Raw genomic sequence first — 6,182 nt, 5'->3', positions numbered from 1 at the left:
CAAGAAAGGATAAAACTAATCTAAGAAATCTAAATAGAAATGTACAAGGATCAAAATGCACGAATACGCAATAATTAAAAGCAAATGAACAATTTATATGGCAAGACATTTTCAGTAATACAGAGGACTGAACAGAATATAGTAAGATCTGAACTGAAGTAAAAACACAGCAGATCATAATATGAAAATAAATCCAAAGGAAATTAATATTCAGCAAGGGGACCACAACAATTAACTATAAAAGTCAAGGAAACAACTTACATGGCAGAAGCTATGAAGCATGAATTACCCACAGAGAATCCAAAAATTTTAATCAAGTAAAAATAGCACTTAAAAAGTATCCAAGAAATGATTCAAGTAAGAAAAAAAGTATGTTACCAAATAGTGGCCATTTGGTAAAATGTCCATGTTAATGGTACAGAATGTTAAGAAAAGTGGCTCCAAGACACTTTCAATTTGACTCATGTGAATCTGATTTAGAACTGACTTTGTTCTTAATCATTTCTGCATACCAAAACTACTAAGTCATAGGTTGATAGATCTATGTAAAAATATCGCTCTTGTTTTTGTCCCATATTTATATGACATTAAGGAGAATCCAGCCATCTTTTCACTTCTAGCAGTGGTCATCATTCCTAGAAACAGTTCAGGTTTCTACTTGCAGAGAAATCCATGTCCTATTCAGAAGTGAAGATGGTATGTTGATGAATACATTTTTTCCACAATCTGACTTTAAGTGCCACAAACTTTACGAGTGGAGATAGTAGTTAGTTGTAGCATTGTGTCATCTTTTCAGAGAAGCTTTTTTATGCTTGCTACTTCATAAATAAGTTTCTCTCTCCTGTCAGGATTTTCAATTATTTTGGAGCCACCAGGGTCTACATTCATACAGTCTTCCTGGTTTCACTTCAGTCACACAGAAGTAGAAAGAAAATCAGTTTTACAATGCATTTTGAGTGATTAGATTGAGATTTTCACTAGCAGAGCAGACAACTCTCTTTCTGTGAGTGAGGTACCGATGTGAAACTAGCCATGACCTCACCCACCGTTCAGAAAAATGTTCCTATACAACGTATTGATTTCTCTACAATGATCAGCAGTTTGGAGCCAATTGCTGACTCTCACATTTGCTGATTCACTGAAGGGGAGGCATAGCCTGCACCGGCTGCTGCTCACACACACAGACACACAGCTGGGGAGAGGAGCTCAAGCATCCTTTGTTCATTTTGGTGAGCGCATATAATACACTTGTATTCACTCAAAAAGTACATTGTACCATAAATACTTTCTTTTTCTGGGTGTAGTTGATGTAAGCTGTAGAATAGTTAGTGGTTACTCAGGTTTGTGAAGACAACAAATTTAATGTGACCTACCAGCTAGATTTGTCAGAGTGGCCTTCTTTGTTACAACATAATGTAGCATATTTGTAAAGATAATATACTGAAATATACATCAATGGTTGGTGAATAAAAAGATCAAATGGGCTAATTTCTCAGAAGATAAGATGCGACTCATGAAGGAGCAGAGAGAGACTGGATGTTTGCAGTTGCGAGTGCCTTGCATTTATAGTGAGGAAAATTATATACATATTTACAATACAGTGAAAAGAAACATCCAAATGGCCATATAAAAATGTGGAACAGAGAAAAAACAGAAAATGTATCAATCCCACAGTTCCATAATTAATGAACACACACCCTTCAGTTCATCCACCCCAAGCTGGGGTTGGTTAAAGGTCCCAAGCAAGTGAATTATAAAGTGCTTGGTGCAGCTGACAAAAGTCAGGTCAGAGTGGGGACAAAATTGTTCGTTAGCTGCAAGGAGCCTCCTACTAGCCTGGCAGGAGAATCAGAAGTCTTCACACACCAAAAGTGCAATCTTTCTTGGGCTCTAGGCCTGGACCTTCAGCTTGCCATCAAACCTGGCCTGAATAATAAAACGGGACCATTTTTCCAAATAAATAAATATAATCCAATCATTCCAGTGTGCACACAAATTCAATAAATGGCACTCTTTGCACTATAGACAATTCCAACAAACATTTCCAATCAATATGCATATTCAATAAATATAAAGTTCAATATAAATTACATCTATGAGAGATCCAATAAATATGCACCATATAAATTAGTTAACATGTAATGTGAAAAAAGAAAATCTAAACAAATGCTCAATAATTATTTAAGGCACCTTATTGTTCACATATGGGTTGTTCAAAGCTAGTATGAGCGTCTGGATTTACATAGTAATCTAGCAGCTACACAAACAAACACTCAGTGACATCAGCTAACTGCTGCATTACACACAGAAACACTCACCAGAGCTGCAGTTTATATCTCACACAAACAGGTTTTTTCATCTCATCTCGGTTCATGGTAGTAGGCTCCTATAGTTCAGCACATTTAACTGACCTGCAGCTCTGCTCCTCCCAACGGGTCCTAATCTTTCATATTTCCCCCCTCCAGTTAATATACCTAACAGATACGCTTAGGTAGCACATGTGACCCTAATACTCAACAGCAATTGGCTGTTTAGTAGTCTCTTGAGAGTTAGTGATGTTATATTAGTTATATAACTTGTGCTTCTGTTAACATAAATACATTGTTCAAGAAAGAATTTAAGGTTGAAAGCTGGTCACTGTGTCCATGACAGAGAGTCAGAGAGTGAGAGTGAGCACAGCTATTAAGTACAGTGTTGCTAAATTAAGGACTGTCCAAAGCAAGTCAAATTCAAAGCATCAATAGAAAATATAGAAAAGATAAATCGAAGGCAAATGCACTCCCCCTCCCCAAGTAATTACTGTCCGTTTAGATGATTACCTATAATTACCTGCAAACTGCCAGCGTCAAATATGTGGTTGTGAGACCTAAAGAGGAGATGTGTAAGAAATAAAGGAATAAATAGAGGAAGTTAGAACTGAAGAAATAGTTGGAAGGGGAAAGGTGCAGCAGAAGCGACAGAAGCAGTTAGAAAAACAAAAGGTTAAAGAGGGGAAGATATGTAGGAGGAGTAAAGATCTATAATGAGTTAGGGAAGGGGAGCTCTAGTGTAGTACTGACAAGTGTTTTTGTCAGCCGGGGTCAAGTGGTTGCTGTCTTTGCTTTCAGCAACTATAAATGAGTGAAAAGCACAGCATTAATCCCCCGTCATTTATAGAAATGCAGCAGACCTCTGACAGCAACGGCAATTGCAGGGCCACTGATCTGCTGTCCATGATAGTGATGATTCTTTTTCTACAAGTCATGTGACAGTCAGGTGATCCTGTTTAGAAATGCTGTAAAATCTTTTTCCAGCTGCTCCTGTTTTAGTAACCACTCATAAAGACTGATGTCAATGATGCCTGTAGGGTGTCTAAATTGCTACTTGTATTTCCACATAGGGTCCAGTGGTCTAATGGAGGTTCAATCCTGTTACAACGCTACAGCAGATCCCACCAACTTTTACAAACAACTCAGGAGAAGATTGTATATTATGAATTACTACAACATTTATTTTTGGAATTAGTAAAGTATGTTTGAAATAAAATTAATTGTTAAAATCCAGATTATTGCCATCATTTTCATCCCAAAGTTTTACAACATATTTAGACATACAGATATTTAACATCAATTTTAAGAATACAACTTTCCCAAAGTCCAAAATTGTTGGTCTAAGAGGAGAGACTTTAGGTGAGAGATGGAAGCTCAATCATTTAAGAATGAAATCTGCTTCCATGGTAGCAGCTTTCCTCAACAGGTATTTCTGTCGGCTGCATAATTTCATGTCGCTGCACTTTGCACCACATACAAGCTCAGAAAATTGTGGCGCAGAGGTGGGAGTGAAGCAGAGCAAACTTCTGCTGCTTAAATGATAAGATGTTATATCTTATATATATATATACCCTGCTCAAAAAAATAAGGGGAACACTTAAACAGGTGTTTAACACTTAAAGTGTTCCCTTTATTATTTATATATATATATATATATATATATATATATATATATATATATATATATATATATATATATATATATATATATATATATATATGTAAAATCTATTACAAAAACAACAATAGAACAAAAAGTGCTGAGCATGGGACTCAGGCCACAAAGAGAGAAGTATATTCTGATGTGTAAAGAAATAATGAACATTTATGCAACTTCTGCAGAATCCACACATGTATATAACTTTTTTTTATTTTTGGTGATTTTACTATGGGTTAAAAGTAAGCTATAGAGCTAGTAAGGTTAGGTGAAAAATACTAGATATGTTGTGCAACCTAATTGTTTCTACCAGCAGATGGTGCTGTTTCACCCCGTTTTTTCAGACTCGAACTGAACATGTAAATTTACTGTTTACATGTTGCAGTATGCTTCTTTTGTCGACAATTAGTTATTGCTTACCTGATGTGAGTTATATTTAACAGCCATTACTATTCAGTTAAGTTACCATTAGCATTTACTCAGAGGTTACGTAATAATATTCAGAGATAATTGACAAAACTACAATTAGGATTCATTGAGCCAGAGTTTGGGTTGCTGTCTTGTTGAAACTCATAAATATCAGTGAGGACAGCAAAGTACCTCTGATCAGACAGAGGTTCTGGTGACCTACCTGGTAGAAAGACATAAAATAATATCTTATTCTATGTTCTACTTGTGGCAGAAACAATGTTCACCATCAGCCACCCAGTGGTTTTCTTCAGCCTCTTGCTATTCCTGGCAAGAGGTTACCTTAAATTTCATTACTACTATGCCCACATCCAAGGGTTAACCTTTATCCTTAGCATTGTAGTTTCTTTCAGGTGTTTCACCTCGTTCTTCTCAAAAAACTCCCTTCATCTCTTGAAACAGCACAACTATCAAGCATGTTTTCTGGTTACATTGCATTCCCCTTGAGATCCTTTCAGACAGTGGTGCCCAATTCACCTCCAGAGTCTGGAAAGTGTTCAGAAATGGTGTTTGTCCAAATCTTGCCCTCGGCTCTAAGTTGCATCCTCAAACCAGTGGTAATGCATAAAGGATTAATAAGGAGCTTGAATAAACCTTACCTTGCCTCTGTTCATCTGACCCAAAACCAACAACTTTCTTATGGTGCCCAGACTTTGGTCCCCACAAGGAGCAATGGATCTCCACAACGTCACAATGTGTACAGAAAATGGTCCCCACAAGGTATTATAAATACATTGTGCACACATACATATACACCTTCACACAAGTTTGTATTTCTACCCATAGTGGGATTTTGCATTGACATCCATTCATTTTAATAACAGTATTTATGTCTAACCCAGTCATTGTCCCTTAACCTAACCAGAACTGGTCTATTTGTAATCCTTCCAACTTAATTCATACCTCACCTCCTAACCTAACCCCTGACTCTAAACAAGGGGCCCACCATATTAGGACCAGACTTTGGTCCCCAAAAGGCCCATCAGTCTTCAGTAAATAGTTAATATGACAGAAATGTTCCTAAGAAGAATAGCTAAACAAGTATGAACACTTTAAAAGATTTGAAGGTGGTTTAACTTGAAGATGAAAGTCCACCTGCTGCCTCAAAAATGCAATTTAAGACAACAAGAAACTTGCATTGGTTTAACTCAGAAATTAAAGTTCATGAAGTTGATTTAACAACAAGAGACAAGTTGTCTAAACATTTTCATCAATTTTGAGTTGTGAATTTTAACTTAATGCTGCCATTTTTACCAATTATTTCACTAAGCAAGAAAAACCGCCCTCACCTAAAGAGCACAAATTTCTCGATTTATTTTTTCTCAAAATATCAAGTTAGAACAATTATCTTATATTAGAATAACTTTAATACTTTTTCAAATCACATGAACAAAATTTCTGATCTGACAATGGATTTCATTTAACATCACAAATAATTTTACTCCTAAACATTTAGTGTGAACAGGACATTATTCTCAAACATTGCAAATTGTCAGATGCATTAAAAATATTCATTTGCCTCATTAACACACACCAGTCAGATCAATGCAACACACTTCCATCTCACTCGCAGTGCAACACGGGATACAGAAACATGCCACAAAGCACTCTGGGAGCTCCTGTCTTTTTCTTTCAAGTTTTTTAAGTGCTAACCTAAAAACTCTAATTGATTCAACTCTTGGAGGTTTAACCAAATTAACAAAAAAGTTATCACAACTTTCCCCTGAAAGTTGTTATTATTTATTTTT

Source organism: Xiphophorus maculatus, chromosome 2 (genome assembly GCF_002775205.1).
Source record: "Xiphophorus maculatus strain JP 163 A chromosome 2, X_maculatus-5.0-male, whole genome shotgun sequence".
In the NCBI taxonomy this organism is placed as follows: domain Eukaryota; kingdom Metazoa; phylum Chordata; class Actinopteri; order Cyprinodontiformes; family Poeciliidae; genus Xiphophorus; species Xiphophorus maculatus.
This window is presented reverse-complemented; position numbering follows the sequence as displayed.